This window comes from Cupressus sempervirens, chromosome 5 (assembly GCF_028749045.1).
Source record: "Cupressus sempervirens isolate cs-2001-9-10 chromosome 5, ASM2874904v1, whole genome shotgun sequence".
NCBI classification, from domain to species: domain Eukaryota; kingdom Viridiplantae; phylum Streptophyta; class Pinopsida; order Cupressales; family Cupressaceae; genus Cupressus; species Cupressus sempervirens.
In genome coordinates this window covers 901,275,848-901,294,083 of record NC_143122.1, presented here as the reverse complement: position 1 = coordinate 901,294,083, position 18,236 = coordinate 901,275,848, and positions in this window count along the sequence as shown.

Sequence of the window (18,236 nt, the reverse complement as noted above, 5' to 3'; positions counted from 1 at the left end):
AGATGCTAGCATTTGACTGATAGCTACAATTGTTTCACTCCTTATTGTATCCTTCTCACCCACCATAAATAGATTTGGTCTCATCTTGTTCCTCAAGTAGGGTGCCAGCTTGTTCAACAGTTTATTGACTTCTTCCTCAACATCTATTTTGCATATAGTCCTTAACATAGACTTCTAAAGTTCCATATCATTTTCTCAAGCCTGTGCTTTCTTCTGTATAAGTCTATCATAGACTTTCTGATTTACTATACCTTCAATATCCTCATGTTTTAGATTGTTTAGATTGTTAGCAATCATATATCTCATAGTAGATATATCAATATAATCTTTCTCAATATCATTATATAAATCATAGAATTAGTTCATCTGAACAAAGTTCCCTTCATTTACAATGGTTGAGTTGATCTTCTCAATCTTCGAATTCCAAGGTCGCCTTGCTTTTCTTGTTGTCTATTTAGAAACAATAACTTTTTCTACTTGTTTTACTTCCTCTTCTTCTTCTTCTTCTTCACTAGATTCCACAATTGTCAACAATAATTTCTATGTTTTTCCTAGTCTAGTAGTATGTTTCTTGACTCTTTTAGGCTTGGTAGTCATAGCTTCTACTAATCTTTCAAATTTTCTCTTCAACTCACATGGTTGTTCAGCTGATACTGCAACATATTGAATGCTATATTGTATTTCTGCAATTGACATGCTAGATGGTTGCCCAACAGATAATGGTTGCACATACATTATTCCTTGTTTCATTGTCTACCTACCTACCTATGACTCACTTTCGATCATATTGGCCTCAGTTAGAGTTTTCTTCATTATTGTCTCAATGTTTTTGTGAGATACTTTCTCTAAGGATTCTTGATAAGTTGACTAGGTAATCTCTTTATATGTCCCAAATTTGTACTCAACTTGGTCCTTTACAAAGTTCAATAGTAGATCAATATATCCAATTGTTACATCATCACTTAACTCAACCTAAGGGATCAAGGAATGTTTCCCAAGGTTCTACTGCTTAAATATGAGTTAAATTTGTATCAACCATAACACATATGTCATTTTTTAATCATTCTACAATTTTAGGTACAATTTTGAATCTTTGTTTCATCCCATTTTGAATTTTTTCATGATAAAATTTTCACTGTAGAAGATTTTTCCCACTGGATGTATTCTACATACATCTGTAATCATTTCCATGGTACATCTCTCACTGTTCATAATCTTTGTATATGATAAGTATGGAAATCTCTTAGGTACCTGAAAGAATATATGATTGATCAATGACTAAAATCTAAACACACCATTCTTGGTCCTCTTGATTTTATCTAAGATTTCAAGGAGTTGCACTCTTAAATTTCACTTAGGTTAACTTTTTCTTTCTCAAAACATATCTTATAAGCTACATAGATGAATCCTGATGATAATTTATCAATCTTAGAACTTGCACAAATATAATAGGCAATGAATCTGTTTAGAAATTTTACATTATCTTGTTTAATGGTGCTAATCATCATGGCCTTCCCATTATAAATTATCTTAGTGTAGCTCTCAACCTTCTTCTTAACTAGCTTCTCACCTATAGGTCCACTGCCTTGTTTTCTAAGACTAGTTATCTCATGAATAAAGTCAGCTGATATGTCAACTACATTGTCTTCCATCCACAATTTTCTATCATGAATTCTACTTAGTATGATTTGAGTCTATTCTTCGTTGTCAATTCTCAATATAAGTGATATTTGAATAGGTCTAGTTCTTTCAAATGTTCAAATCTGTGCTTTACTAACATATCATGGTTAAAGACAATTTCCATATCTTTGTTCATATACTAAGATAACTTCCCAATAGTTTCAAATTTCTATTAAGATAACTTCCTACATCTTCCAAATACACTACATTGTTTGGACTAATAGATAATGTTGAATTAGGGTTTCCTTCTATGGATTTCACTGAAAGAACCTTCAATTTTGGTCTCTCCTCATTCTCAACACTATGAACAATTGACATATCCATGGTTTTATCAAACATAAACTTTGAAGAATTTTTTTGGAGAAATGATAAAATACCTCTTTCAAAAATATGGTTTAGTTTGAAATCGCATTTTCAACTCACTTCTGAGTGCTCTATGCTTCTAATGTGATCATAATCAAGTGGTAATTAAGTCTATACTTTATTTTATTCATTCATTTTGAACTTGCATTAATTGTGTACTTTACAAACATGAAAAAATTGTCAATTTGATTTTGAAATCAAATATCTACTTGAAATATTGTTCATCTTAAAATGCTACTTGAGCTTTACCATAGCTTCCTTGCATCATGACAATTCTCCAAGGAGCTTTGCTCCATGAAATTCACTATAAAAACATAGTTTTCATTGTCTTCCATAGAACTAATTTTCTTTTTTATAATAGTAACTCTTAATTCCTTCCTAACAAGTTCTAATAAGCTCCAAATTGCAAGCGAGCTTAGCTATAGTTTAAACTTATCCTGATACACCTTTTCCCAACTTTGCTACCTATAGCTTGATCTCTAAATGAAGTTTCAAACTTTGGTGTGGTGATCAAGATTAATTCAACTTAGTTAAATTAGACTCAATTACTAACTTCAATTTTCTTATCTCTACATCATCTAACTTTTCTTTAGAAATATTCAATCCCTTCACAAATGCCTCATTAAGTTCTTCTCAAAGTTCATAGACTATATTTCTTGAGTCTTAACTATCTTTGCTAGTTCCTAAGTTCCTTTCATGGTTTCGTTTGTCATTTCTAACATTTCTTCCATTGTTCCTTCTATCTCTGAAGTTTTTGTCCATTCTACAATACTTTTTTGTTTGTTTGAAGTTGTTGCATAACTAACGTACTAGAGTTTTTCTTGTAGGATTCTATTGATTAATAGGTGGATGACAAGTCTAGGCTTTGTGTCCAAAGTTGTTACACTTATAACACATGATCCTCCTTCTCTCTTCGTAAGCTCTTCCTTCTCTCAATGTCCTCCCATTAGATCTTCTTCTATCTACAGGATTAGTATTTTTAGACATTCTACTATTCCTTCTATCATTATCATATTTAGGTTTCCTACAATCACTTTCTTTATTAACCATACCATGACAATTATGACAATACAAATCTATAACATGATTAAATTCCTTATTTGCACAATCTCTTTTCATATGACCTATTTCATTACATGAAAAACACTTACCTCTAAATATATACCTGGTTTCCTTAGGACATTCAGCTTGCTTTGTTTTATTCAATATCTCAACTTCCTTGTCTTGTCCAACTTCTTTAGGTTTATTAGAAGATTGACTGGATTCAATCTTATCACTAGATTTATATTTTCCTTTTAGATTTGATCTATTTTCAGGTTTCTTTGCAAACATGTTAAATAGATAATAAAGATGAATCTTATCATAGGTAGGCCTTTGTATTGACATTGAATCATCAAGCTTTTCTCTATTAGAATAAAGTTTTACAAGCTGCACTTTTCTTTGAGTAAGTTCACCTTTCACAACAGTGTTATACTTTTGATGTTCTTCATGATCTACTTTTAATGTTTTAAGCTTAGATACCATTTTTTCTAGATTGGATCTAAGATCTAATTTTTTGATGTAGGGTAGGAAAAAGAATAACCAAGGCCTAGGGCACACCCTGCTATCTAGTTCAATTTGCAAGAGTCAACACATCAAAAAACACAATACAAATACAACACCAAGGAGAGAGAACAAAATATTTTATTGATTCATCAAGTGAATAGTATACATGACTAGCTATAAGGCCTTCTAGGTTACAGGGAGATAATTACATTCAGATCAATGATGTAGCTGCAAATTCACACCTTCCTTCTTACTTTCTACTTCTACTCTACTACTTATTCAAGCCTGAGACACTCTATTTATACTTGCCAAAATAGTTTACAGAAGCTTCTAGAACATAGAGAAGCCACAAGTTATCCTTAACAATTATACCAAATTAAATGTGAGAAAAGTCAGCCCAAACTGGAACCAAACATAGATCACTTGGAAAAATGAAAGCTTTTCCAAAACTAGCACTTGGGATCCAAAGAAAGCACCTAGCAACAACTTTTAACTTAGTATCCAAAGGAAGCACTTGATAGCAACTCCAACGTCGGTATCCAAAGGAATCACTTGGTAGCAACTCTAAACTTGGCATCCAAAGAATTCACTAGACAACCAAAGGAATCGCTCAACACTCAAAGGATCACTCAACAAACAAAGACCTGACATCAACTTAAGAACTTGACAACAACCAATAAAATTAACAAAAGTTCAGGATTACAAGGAAACCTAGGATGCTCCTGCATCAAATAACTAGGGTTGGAGAAAATGATTCTTTTGAATCATTGAGATGTAACAACTTGAGCTGAATCCATCTTAGATTGATGAATCCATGAAGCATCTTCCATAGGTATGTTCTTCCAGTTGACCAAATATTCATAGTAATATTTTCCTCTTATACTCTTGCCAACTCTTTGATCCAATATATGTTCAACTTCTTCAATTTGTTTCTTAGGATAATCCTCTGATAATATAGAAACTTCATCATTTGACTCACGGTACAAATCAACAACATTGAATATAAGAGGTATGTCCATGCCATTAAGTAACTCTATTTCATAAGCATTACCACTGTCAAACTTTCTCAAGATCTTACAAGGTACAAACTTCTTCATTTTCATCTTACTATATGTTCCAATAGGAAATCTTCCTTTCTTCAAATAAACCATCAACTCATCACCAACTTGAAAGTCATGATGTTTCCTAGCTTGATCAACATTCTCCTTATACTTCTGATTACTTTTTTCTAACCTCAACTTCACTTCCTTATGCAAGGACATTATAAAATCAGAAAATTCTTCTCTTGCAACACTTCTCTTCTCTTTACCAGCAATATCTCTCAAATATGATACTCCTCTAGGATTCATTCTAATAACAATCTCAAAAGGTGTCTTCACTATACTCCAGCTTGTGCTAATACGATTTCCCAATTACTTGGCTTATTCCCAACTAAACATCTCAGTAGGTTACACAGGCTTCTATTCACAACCTTTGTCTATCCATATGTCTGTGGATGGAATGTAGAACTAAATTTCAACTTAGTACCCATATTTTTCCACAAAGTCTTCCAAAAATAACCAACAAACTTATGGTAATCCATGCAATCTCAAAATCTCTTTGAAGAAAAGTTTAGCAATATGCTCGACATATGATGTCTTGTTGCATGGTATGAAATGGGCCATATTAGAAAATTTATCCACTACAAAAAATATGGAATTATACCCCTTCACTTTCTTAGGTAACCCAAGAACAAAATCCATACTAATGTCACTCCAACATTTCTTAGGAATAATAATAGGTGTATAGAAACTAGTATTATGGCTCACTCCTTTTGTAACTTGAAAAACTCCACAACTCTTCACAAATTTTTAAACATCCTTAGACATATGTGGCTAATAATACTTCTCATTCAGAAAATTTAGTGTCTTATCAATTCCAAAATGTCCAACCAATCCACCACTATGTTTTTCCTTAATCAATTCAACCTTATAGAACTTCTAGGGATACACAACTAAATAACTTTGAACATACTATCTTCTTGAATGAAATACTCATCATACTTACTTATGTGATCTATCAAATTTGGTGCTCTACACTCTCTCCATGCCTCAGAAAAATTAGGGTCAGTGTCATACAACTCTTTCACTTCATCAAAATTAAGAACTTTAACCTTCATTTCAGTCAACAAAGAACACCTTCTACTCAATGCATCGACAACTCTATTAGTAACTCCACTCTTATGTTTTATCACAGATGTAAAATTTTGCAAGTACTCAACCCACTTCATATGTCTTTGATTCAATTTATGTTGACTTCCCATGTACTATAAAGGTTTATGATCAATATACAACACAAACTCCTTAGGATTCAAATAATGTCTCCACTTCTTCAATGTCTTAAAAATGGCATAAAAATTCTTGATCATACATAGAATACTTCCTTTTAGTATCATTCAACTTTTCACTAAAGAAAGTAGTAGGCTTACCTTCTTGACTTAATACAGCTCCTATTGCATCACCACTCACATCACATTCAACATGAAATACTTTGCTGAAATTAGGTAAATCTAATATAGGTAATTCAAGAACCTTTTATTTCAAAGTCTCAAAAATCTTATCGGCTCCATGTGTCCACTTGAATTCCTTTTTATCTCCCCTCATTGTCTCAGTCATAGCATTCAAATAAGACTAAAATTATTTATTATTTTTTTATAAAAATTAGCCAAACCATGAAATGATCTTACCACACCAACATTCTCAGGTGTAGGCCATTCCAAAATTTCTTTAACCTTCTCAGGATTCATTTTCAAACTATCAGATAAGATCACAAATCCCAAATATACAATCCCATCTTGTATGAAAGAACACTTTTTCAAATTAATCAACAACTTTTCCTCTTTCAACCTCTACAATACTTTTCTAATGTGCTCAAGATGCTCTTCCTTAGTCTTACTAAATATCAGAATGTCATCAAAATAAACAATCAAAAACTTACCCAAGAATCTTTTCAGAACTTCATTTATCAACCTCATGAAAGTACTAGGTGCATTAGTCAAACCAAAGGGCATAACCAACCATTCCTACAAACCATCTTTTGTCTTGAAAGAAGTCTTTCATTTATCACCTTCTTTGATTCTGATACGATGATAGCCACTCTGCAAATCAATCTTGGTAAAATACTTTGCTCCACTCAAACAATCCATTATGTCATCCATCCTTGGCATAAGAAACTTGTATTTCATTGTGATTTTGTTAATAGCTCAGGAATCAATACACATTCTCCATTCTCCATTATTTTTAGGTGCTGTTACAATAGATACATCACATGGACTCAAACTTTCTTTGATTAAACCCTTATGTAGCAACTCATGCACTTGCCTATTAAGTTCTTCATTCTCTGTAGGTGTCAATCTATATGGTGCTTTCATTGGAAAACTAGATCCAAGAAAAAGATCCATACAATGAATTATGCTTCTTACTAGAGGTAAACCATCATGTATATCTTTTGCAACAATGTTTTCATACACATTCAACAATTCTGCAATTTTTTTTGGTACTCGGCTACCCCTATCTATTGTTACTTAGTCATTACTAGCTTCTACTACTCGGTCATTATTACCAACACTTGGTCTTCTAGGAGTTATAGCAAAACAAATTTGATTCTTCTTTACTTCCTTTTCAAATTGTTTCCCACTAACCATGCACAATTTTATTGCAATACAACTGACCTCATCTAGATTTTTGATCAAAGGCAACAATATTTGCTTCTTCCTATTTACCCAAAGAGTATATTGATTCAATCTTTCATCATATACAACATACTATCATATTGCCAGGGTCTACCCAACAAAATATGACAACAATCCATGAGCATAATATTACACCATACTTCATCAAAGTAATGTCCAATTTTGAACTTTCGCAAGGCATTGCTCACTTACCAATATCTTATGGTCATCTTTGATCCATGAAACATGATAAGGTTTTGGATATTTTAGCCTCTGCAACTGCAACTTTGTAACCAACTCTTCTAATGCCAAATTTGTTGAACTTCCACTATCAATGATCATCTAGCAACATTTTCCAACCATCTTGCATGTTGTCCTTAAAAGACTTCTTTTTAAGACATGTTCCTCATCACTTCCCTTATTACATAAGGTTCTTGTCACCATCAAATTTTCTCTAACTTTAGGTCCACTTGGTGAATTCTCAATGTCTTCTTGAATCACAACATTTCTATTATTCTGCCCACTTTTAGAAGATCTACATTTTTGCCACATCTGAAACAATTACCAAGGAAACCACCTCTAGGGTAGGAATTAAATCTTCCTTAGTAAGATCCAATACCTCCTTGATATAAACTACTACCTTTCCACTCAAACCTTTCTTTGTCATCATTCTTGCATTCAAATTTTCCTTTATCTTGCACAGAATTGTCATATCTATAACATTCTCCATAAGATATGTCTCTGCCTCTCTTGAATCTACTACCTCTACCTCTTTGTCTTTGTTCATGCTTCTTGGTCAAGATCTGCTTAACTTACATGGACTTTCCAACTTCACAAAACATATTTCATCTTGAATTCTAGATCTCAATCCATTGAAGTACCTTGCAATTTTCTCAATATCATCATCCACGTGTCTAGATCCAATGTCTAATCTATAGAATTCCTTAGTATACTCCTTCACACTCATGTCCTTTTGTCTCAAATTTTGCATTTTTCTCGACAAGCTAACTTGGTAATCAAGAGGAAGAAATTTTTTCTTTACCTTGTTCACCATCTTTGGCCAAGTTCTGATCTTCTCCTTTCCTCTCCATTGCCTATTAGTTTGTAAATGCTCCCACCATAATGAGACATGACCTTTCAACCTAGTTATTGCAATCTTCACCTTTCTATTAGTAGGAGTGTTTTCATACTCAAAGAACTTCTGCATATCTTGACCTTCTTTAGGTTCTAGATTAGGGTTTGGTGCTACTACTTCATCATCACTCACATCATCAAGATGTGCTCCTCTTCTTTGGGCTATCTCCATAGCATCTAATCTAGCTACAATTTGTCTCAATGTATCCTTTATTGCATTATCAATATTTCCTCTATGTCTAACCATCTTTATAAACCAGGTTCCTACAAGATTGTAACCCTCTGCAAGTTATAGGTCAAATTTGTAGATCTAACACCTGAAACCAAATCTAAAATAGGGTTCTACATGATCCAATATCCACAAGGATGAACCACAAGCTCTAATACCACCTAACGCAGGGTAGGGAAAAAAAAAGCAGAGCCTAGGGCACCTAACTATCTAGTTCAACCTACAACAGTCAACACAGTAGAAAACACAACACAACTACAACACCAAGGAGAGAGAATTTTTTATTTTATTGATTCATCAAGTGAACAATATACATGCCCAGCTATAAGGCCTTTTGGGCTACATCTAGATAATTACATTTAGATTCATGATCTTGTTGCAAATTTGCACCTTCCTTCTTACTTTCTACTTCTTAATTTGTAATTCTACTCTACTGCTTATTCAAGCCTAAGACACACTATTTATACTTGCCAAAATGGCTTACAAAACCTTTTAGAACATAGAGAAGCCATAAGTCAGCCCTCAACAATTATACCAAATTAAATGCGAGCAAAGTCAACTCTATAGAATTTGAGAAAATATGCAAATCAAATCCACAAAGCCCAAGAATAAGTGCATACAAAAAACCTATCATGAAGAAGAAAAAGACAAGAAGAGGCAAGGGTTTGATATGAAAAACATGAAAATTCTATATTCAAAAGAAGAATATATTATTCAATAGATCAATAATTACAAAGAGATCAATCCTCATAAAAGGTGATTGAAACCCAAAAAAGGTAACCTAATAAGTTACAAAAGGTAACCTAAAGGGGAAAGCCTTTTAATAATTATAAAATAATTATTAAATAGAGAAAGTTAAAAAATGCATAAAATGAAATCTTAAGAAAGGAGAAAATGTAATTTAATAAATGAAATGAAATTAGCATTTTTCTCTAATAGCCCCCCTTAAGATGAGCAACAATGCAACTAAAAACAATGTAGAAAGAAAACTTGGGTCCTGACAAAGTCTAATGAGGTACCCAATCAAAACAAAATCTCTATGAAATAGAGAAATAAAGGAAACCTAGTGGGAAAAACTCTACTCCAAAAAGAGATAGCTAAAAAATCTAGTGAAGGACTATGGAAACCTCCAACTAGAGGAATGTCCCAGGAGATAGGAACAAAAAGATCATGAAGAACATCACTAAAGAATAAAGAAGCTGCAAACTTCATAAAAAAGAAACTATTAATCTATAGAACCTCCTCTGAAATAGAATGCAAAGAAGAGTATCTATATGGTAGATGATCCATTGCACTGAAATCTATAGGTATCTAGCCACTGCAATTGCCTAGTACATAGGATCAAATACTAAATACATAGCTCACTCCAATGAACCAAGGAACCATTAGGAATAATAGAATAACCCTATCTTAAGGCAAATAGGGTGAGGTGATAGGCAGCTGAGAAAGTGGGCCAAAACCCTCCTACAAAACATATAGAACTTGGCACATTGAGAGTGAGTAATGGGTATAGACACCTATAAAGGTATGTGTCACCAACACATCATGGGGCTAATGTCATGGAAGGAACACTCACTTGATGAAGGAAGAGGGCACTAAATGGAAATCAACTATCCCCTATGGAACTTTATAATATAGTGCGAGTACACTAAATCACAATGATGAAATGGATTTTGAAAAGTAAGGAGAGAAACTTTATCTCAGTGTGTTTGCATAAAAATTCTTATAAATGAAATCAATAATGATTAGAAAGGGGGAAAAGTTGATACAATAGATAGTACAACCCAAAAGAATATATCCCATGCCATGAAAGCAATCCTTGGACCTGAAACAACCAAGATATCCACCATAGAGAAAACAAGCCAAAAATATGATAGAAAGAGCATGGAGAAAAATTTGGAAAAAATTACATAATTTTTGAAAAGTAGATAAAACCAACTTTTCAAAAAGATAATGTTTTTGAAAAAGGAGATGAGATGCTCAAGATATGCCCTCTAGAGTGAAAATTGAGCATTTGGATTTGACTACCAAAATAGGCGACCAAACTACATCAAAACCAAAAAACACCTACACCAATGTCTCCATCTTGTAACCAGCTTTCTAGCGCATTTTTTAGATAAAAGAAAAATGTTTGTATGCTCAAGTTACTGAGAAAAAACCAATAGGGCCCCTGAAAAAGCACAAAAAATTATTATTTTTAAATAAATAGTAATAATTAAAAAAAATCCCACACTGCCAATAGAGTGGCAGCTAGGCGGTGTGTGGGTGGCAGTTGGGCAGTTGTAGGGTAGAGATGCTATGGTGCCGCTATGGAGCCATTGCATGTGTTGCTAAGCAGTAATTACCAACACTAACTGTAATGGTTACTATAGCAATAACTTAACTATAGTAGGTAAAAACCCACTTTTAAATTTTTTTTCCAAGTTTTAAAAAAAAAACCTTTCATTGGAGTGCTTATAGAGGCCATATGTCCCTAGCAAGAAATTTTTTTTCCCTCCCAAATCAACGTTGTCGAAAAAAGACAAACTTTATATAAAAATTATGATTTTGACACCTTTTGGATCCATCCATGAATTCTGTTTGAAAATTAGTGACCTCCCCTATTTTCTTAGGAAATACCCAAAAAACACCAAATCTAATCTACCAAACTCTTGTTCTCCCTTTTTCTCCAAATACCAAACAAGCTACAACAGATCTGGCTTGAATACCATGTAGGATTTGAGAAAATATGCAAATTAAATCCATGAAGCCCAATAGTAACTACATATAGAAAACTTGTGATGGAGAAGAAAAAGACAAGAAGAGGCAAGGGTTTGATCTAAAAATTAAAAAATTGTATATTGAGAAGAAGAATAAATTATTCATTAGATCAATAATTACAAAAAGATCAATCCTTATAAAAGGAGATCAAAACCCGACAAGGGTAACCTAATAAGTTACAAAAGGTAACTTAAAGAGGAAAGCTATTTAATAATTGTAAAGTAATTATTAAATAAAGAAAGCTAAAAAATGCATAAAGAGAAATCTTAAGAAGGGAGAAAAGGTAATTTAATAAATGAAATGAAATTAGATTTTTTATCTAATAGGCTCAAATAGGAACCAAACACAAATCACTCAGCAAAATGAAAGTTTTTCTACAACTAGAACTCAACATCCATACAAACTCGACATCCAAAGAAAGCACCTAACAAATCTGAACTCAGTATCCAAAGGAATCACTTAGTAGCAACTCTAAACTCGACATCTAAAGAATTTACTCGGTAACCAAAGGAATCACTTAGCACCCAAAGGATCACTCGACAACCAAAGACTCGACATCAACTTAAGAACTCAAAAGCAACTGACAAAATGAACAAAAGTGCAGGATTACAAGGAAACCTTGGATGCCCCTGCATCAATTTTTAGTCTTCAAATTAGATTCAACTCTTCTAGGACCACTCTTCAAGATCAAATTTAGATTGGTAATCTTCAATTCACACTTCAAGATCTTGTACTTTTTCTTTAGTTTTGAATAATCATCATCACTAGTTTCAAATTTAATTGATTTAGGCTTGGATTTGAAATGTTCAATTTTGTCCTTCGATTGTCCAATATATTCTTTGGAGTCTTCATATCTATCTTTTAGCTTATCTCTTTCTTCAATAAGGAGATCAATTTGTTCAAGTACCTCTTCAAGGTTCTTCATCAACTATTCCTAATCCATACTGATATTACTCAAGTTGTTAAGCCTCTTCTGAGTAACTATGCTATGATACCAATTGTTAGAAATAAAAATTACTAAGGGGGTGGGGGGTGAATCAATAATATAAAAACTTTAGTCACCAGCTAGATATTATTTATTACTTTGAACCATACATAAGAAAGTAAAAAAGTAATGTCAAACAATAATAGTAACCATGCACAAAGATAACTCATAACACCATATTTTGTTAACTAGGGAAACCCTGGCTAAGGAAAAATCATAGTGGGAATGATGCCCACAAAGATATACTGATACATATGTTCCTTGTTGGAGGATGGACCTTTTTAGGAGTCTATAAACCACATTCAGTACATAAGAGTCCCTATTAGGAGAATTTGAATCCCTGTTAGAAGATTTCAACCCTATTAAGAGTTGTGGTACAAAGGTATGCAAGAAGAGCTCACTGGCCAAACATACAATTCCAATTACAAGATGAACTCACTGCTCAAATAAGTATTTAATCTTCTAGTTCCTCTAATATAGTAGTAAGGATGCTTCGACTTCTTGCAACTAATCTCTGACCTTAGCTAGATCTTGGATCACAAAAATAGGTTCTTAAAAACTTCACTTCACAAGATATAAAAGTTTGCATTCATAATTTGAATTAAAAAATTCATTCACAAATACTCCAAGTAAACTCACAAGATGTCTTTGCATAAATACCATGCCTTTTCACAAATTGCTGCTAGGTTAGCTAAGACCATAATATACTTTTCCAACTTAGAGTAAACATCTAGATTGTTGGCCCTAATTGGTCAAGTAAGTATTTTGTAAAAATAGTAATTCCTTTACCTTTAATTTTGCTATTTTGTTCCACTAATAAAACATCAATATCTATTTTCCATACTATTTGTACAAATATTTGAGGTTATACACGTCATCATCAACATGTATACTATCACCATCTAATTGCATTAGTCATAATATGATGTTAGTAACAAGTTACATACAAAACAATACACTACTGTAAATCAATTTCATACTTAGACAATTTTTGGGGTACCAAAAGCTAAGTATCTTTATTTATAAGGTTTTCTAGAAGCATGTACATCATGTGTTGCCATAAATGACAAAAATTAAATATCTTCACTAGCCAATTGTCAACTATTACCATTCTCAAGTAATTGTAGAAACATGATTAGATCATTATCATGATGATATGTTATATTCATGACTACAATTTTCATTGATGTCAACATAATAGTTTTTTGTGGCATCTAATAGAAGAACAATGGTAAAGATCAAGCTGATATAGATAGATCATTGAGTACTTAAAGATAAAGGAAGGTATTGATCTTTTATGAAAAGTGAGCCAGAAGGTACGAAGATTTTTGTTTTTTGGGCATGTAAATAATTTGGTCATTTTTTGACTAGATGTCCTAAGAGAATATAAAGGTGAATACAATCCCACATTCTAAATAGTTCCCTTTGTTGTTTGAAAATTTTTGCAACTTCTAACCATTATTTGTACATCCTTATAAATATGTGGCCAAAAATATCTATCTAAAATTAATTTCATAGTCTCATCTATCTCAAAATGTCTTGAAAGTCCCCCACTATGTTTCTCCATTATGTTCTCTCTCAGAGATCGCAAAGGTATGCAAAACTAAACTCTCTTAAATAAAATATCCTCTTGAATGAAATAACCAATCGACTTCTTACTTACTCTTCATTCCTTACAAGCTTTCTAGAGTTACATAAAATCCAGATCAATCTCATATAGACACTTCAAGTCATTGAAACCAAGTACCTCAACTCTCATTTCTATTCGCAAATTTCTTCTTTGGCTCAAGGAATTAGAAACTTTGTTCAACTATCCACTTTTATGTTTTAATGGAAAGGAACCTTTTTGCAAGAATTCAAGCCACTTCTTATGTCTTTGATTCACCTTATTATGACTTTGCAATTATTGCAAATCTTTATGGTCAGTATACAACACAAAATTCTTAGGTAATAATGTCTCCATTTCTTCAAATCTTAAACAATAACACATAATTCTTGATCATAAATTGAACTTGGCTATGTCTCTATCTCTATCCATCTCTAAGCACGATGCGTAACCATATGTTAATGTGATAGTGAGTTACATTTATGAATGATCAAGCATAATATTGACTTGCTCCTAGCCATGAAAAACATAATTGATTAATATTATATATATACCAGGTCCTATTTTTCAAAAGAGAATTAACTAGTGTTAATGGTAACTATTTGATCTAATGAAATCATTAGTATGATACATAAATATATTGATCATTTAAATTCACACTGAGGAAAGCTACAAGTCTTCTTTTTGACTCAAAATAATTACTATTGCACTTCCACTAGCATCACATTCAATTTGAAAAACTTTTTTGAAATCAGGCAAAGCAATTGTAGGCAATTTCACTATCTTTTGTTTCAATGTTTCAAAACTCCTTTGTGCTCCATGTGTCCATCTTAAATTATTTTTCTAATCTCCTCTCATAGTTTCAGTTATAGCATTACAAATAGAACTGAAATTTCTGATAAACTTCCTATAAAAGCTCACGAATTCATGAAATAATCTTGCCTCTCCAACATTCTTTGATCTAGGCCAACCAAGAATAACTCTCACCTTTTGTAGATTCCATATTCAAACCATCAGTTAAAATTACAAAACCAAGGTATACAATCTCTTCTTTAATGAATGATCATTTCTTCAAATTAATCAATAGATTTTCTTTCTTTAATCTCTACAATACTTGTCTAATATGTTCAAGATGTTCTTCCTCATCGTTACTGAATATCAAAATGTGATCAAAATAGACATTCACAAACTTACCCAATTTTTTTTTTCAAAACTTCATTAAATGAAAGTACTAAGTCCATTTGTTGAACCAAAGGGCATAACCAACTATTCATGCAAACCTTCATTAGTCTTAAATGTAGTTTTCCATTCATCTCCATTTTTTATTCTAATATTGGTGATATTCAATTTTCAAATGAGTCTTTGTAAAATAATTGGATACACTCAAATTTTCCATTATGTCATCCATCATAGGTAAAAAGAATATGTACTTTACTATTATCTTATTTATAGCTTGAGAATCAATGTATATTCTCCATTATTCTTAGGTGCTAATATAATATGTACTACAAAATGACTCAAACTTTCTCTAATCAAACCATTCTCAAGCAATTATTACACTTTCATGTTCAGCTCAATCTTTTCATTAGGTGTTTGTTAGCATAGTCAGATATTTCCTAATTAACTCTAGTTCACTTAAGCTAAAATCAAGGCATCTAATAATTAATTCTTTTATTAATTATAATGATGCAACCTAGGTTAGACCTTTTTTAGGATCTCAATCTCCTTTATAAGGATGATCTCTCATTGTAAATATTCATTCACTTTTGATAATAGTAATCTATCTTTTTACTCATCAAGAATGTCTCATCTATGGATCTGGGAATTCTAGACTCCATAACTTTTGCTTCTCTCTTTCTATGATAGGTTTTTTCATGCAGGTGATTATTGGGAGCTATGGGGTTGATCTTTCATCAACTTCAACATGGTATTAGAGCTCTAAATCTTCATGCCCCTATTTTTTTCTTAAGAGATTTGGCATTAGTTTGCATATCTATGGCTTTTAGAGGAATTTACATTGGATTTTGGGAGGACCTATTTTTCAAATCACATTGAGCCCAAACAAACATCATTGTTGAGCTCAGTGTTCTTGAAAGCCCCCATTTCCTTATAAAATATTTCAAGTTTGGATGTTGTTGAAATCTATGGCAAAAAATTTTTAGCCAAAGACCATATAATCTTTGGCTCAAAAATTGAGGCAGCAATTTTTTGATTTTATTTATCAAAAATTTTAATTGCAATTTTTTCTATAAAAATATGTTTGATTTGTTGCCTTCTTTCAAATGTCATAGACATTAATTTTGACTCCCATTTGTTTGGTGTGTTGCTTTTGATTATGGGCTGCACACCTTTTCAAAAAATTATAGGGCCTCTTAGTCATTGGTGTCCACATCCTCTCCTATAGTCTTGGGCAAATTCTAAGTGATAATTGCACCAGTGACTGGTGATCGTGCAATTTCTACCAATCTCATGTGAATCTACCTAGAGTCATGCCATGTATGGGGATATCTCATCTCCAAATTTTATGATGGTTTGCATATGAATGGGGATTTTTGGCCCTTTTATTGGCATCAAATTTCTTGGAGACATTAGTGTTGTTTCTAGGGTGGACCTTTTACTACAATCATGTGCCTTAGCTCCAATGTGCTTGGCCAAGTCAATGACCATATGGAATCTTTCTCACAATGAGCAGTGGTTTCTTGCTTGAAAGAGTGGTTTATTCAGGTGCTCTAGGTAGTTCTAATTGAGCATGATTTCAATGGATTTATTGGAGGTCTTTCCCAGATTGAGTCCCCTCCCATCCCTAGTTCAGAAGCACACTTTTTCCATCTGATATGGCAAGAGACATCGACAAGGGAAAAATAGACCCCAAACTCCATTCCTCACACATTAATTTTACTAGATGATTCTATCTTTGGTAGAAGTGGGGGGAATTTTTTTGTGAAATTTATTAAAAGGAACATTTTTTAGTGCTTTAATTATGCCCATCTTAGTTCTAACATTAGTGCCCACCTTTATTCCTTGTCTTTTTTTAACAGTTAGTGTTGGTACATTTTTTCTGGGGCACATAACTTTTGTTGCCAAATAATTTTTCAAACACGTGTCTATTTCTTTTTTGCCACGAAATTTGTTGCTCTAGCATCAGCCCTTCTATTTTTCTAGCAAGGTGAGTTTTGGAAAATTTGTTTCCAAGCTACTGGTCTTTTTTCAACAAGATGATTTTCCCAACAAGGTCATTTTTCTATCAATTTTTGCCTCAATGACCATTTGATTATCAAATTTATGCCTATCACTTGCTAACATCAGCATAGCATTAGATTCCTTGTGACCCCTTTAGGCTCTATTTTGACCTACCTTCACATTTTTGCTCATATCTTCAGCATATAGACTCATTTTACCAAAAACAAGATATTTCTAAAAAGCTAGTTTCAAGCTCATCATAATGATACATGTTTATTGAGCTTTGATGCATTTTTTTTTATGGTTGTTCTATTGTCAAAGTTAGGGGTACAACTTTTTTGTCCCAGTAACATATCTTGAGAATCCAATCTCTAATTTGGGAATTCTTTATATCATTGGAAAGATTTTTCACAGCTCTTTTTAGTGATGCTAATTTTGTTTCCAAATTCTATTCTAGACACATTCTATTCAACCTTTTTCAAATTTGCATTCTAGTGGATATCTTGGTTGTTTCAGGTCTAGGGATCAATTTTTTTTATCAAGATGATTCATCATGGTTTGTTCTATCTCTTGTGTCAGTCTTATGTGTCTTTCGGTGTATTTAGACATCATTTGTATACATTCTTGAAAAGACACAGAGATAAAGTACCATATTGCATTTGTATTTTTGTCTCAGTAGGTTTGCCTTGTTTTGCCTTTTGATTCAAGAAATGTCATCTCAAGACACTCATATAGATTATAGTATTCTTTGGATTCATCATATGTTGTGTCTGATTGTACATGTACTACTCTGATTAAAGCACCATGGAGGAGTTGATGCTTTTACCTTTGTTTGGCATCTTCCTTTGTCTAGTGCATTTCCCTTGTATGACATTTTCCACATGATGTCTTTGAGATTGATCACCTCAGTACACACATATGTACTCTTTTGTGCATCTTGCGGTTCCTTGACATGCCGTTCTTTTGGCACACACTTCTAGTTTTCTATTAGCTCACCCTTGTGTCCACTAGGGGGGATTCTTCTATTTTGTATCATGCTTCCTTG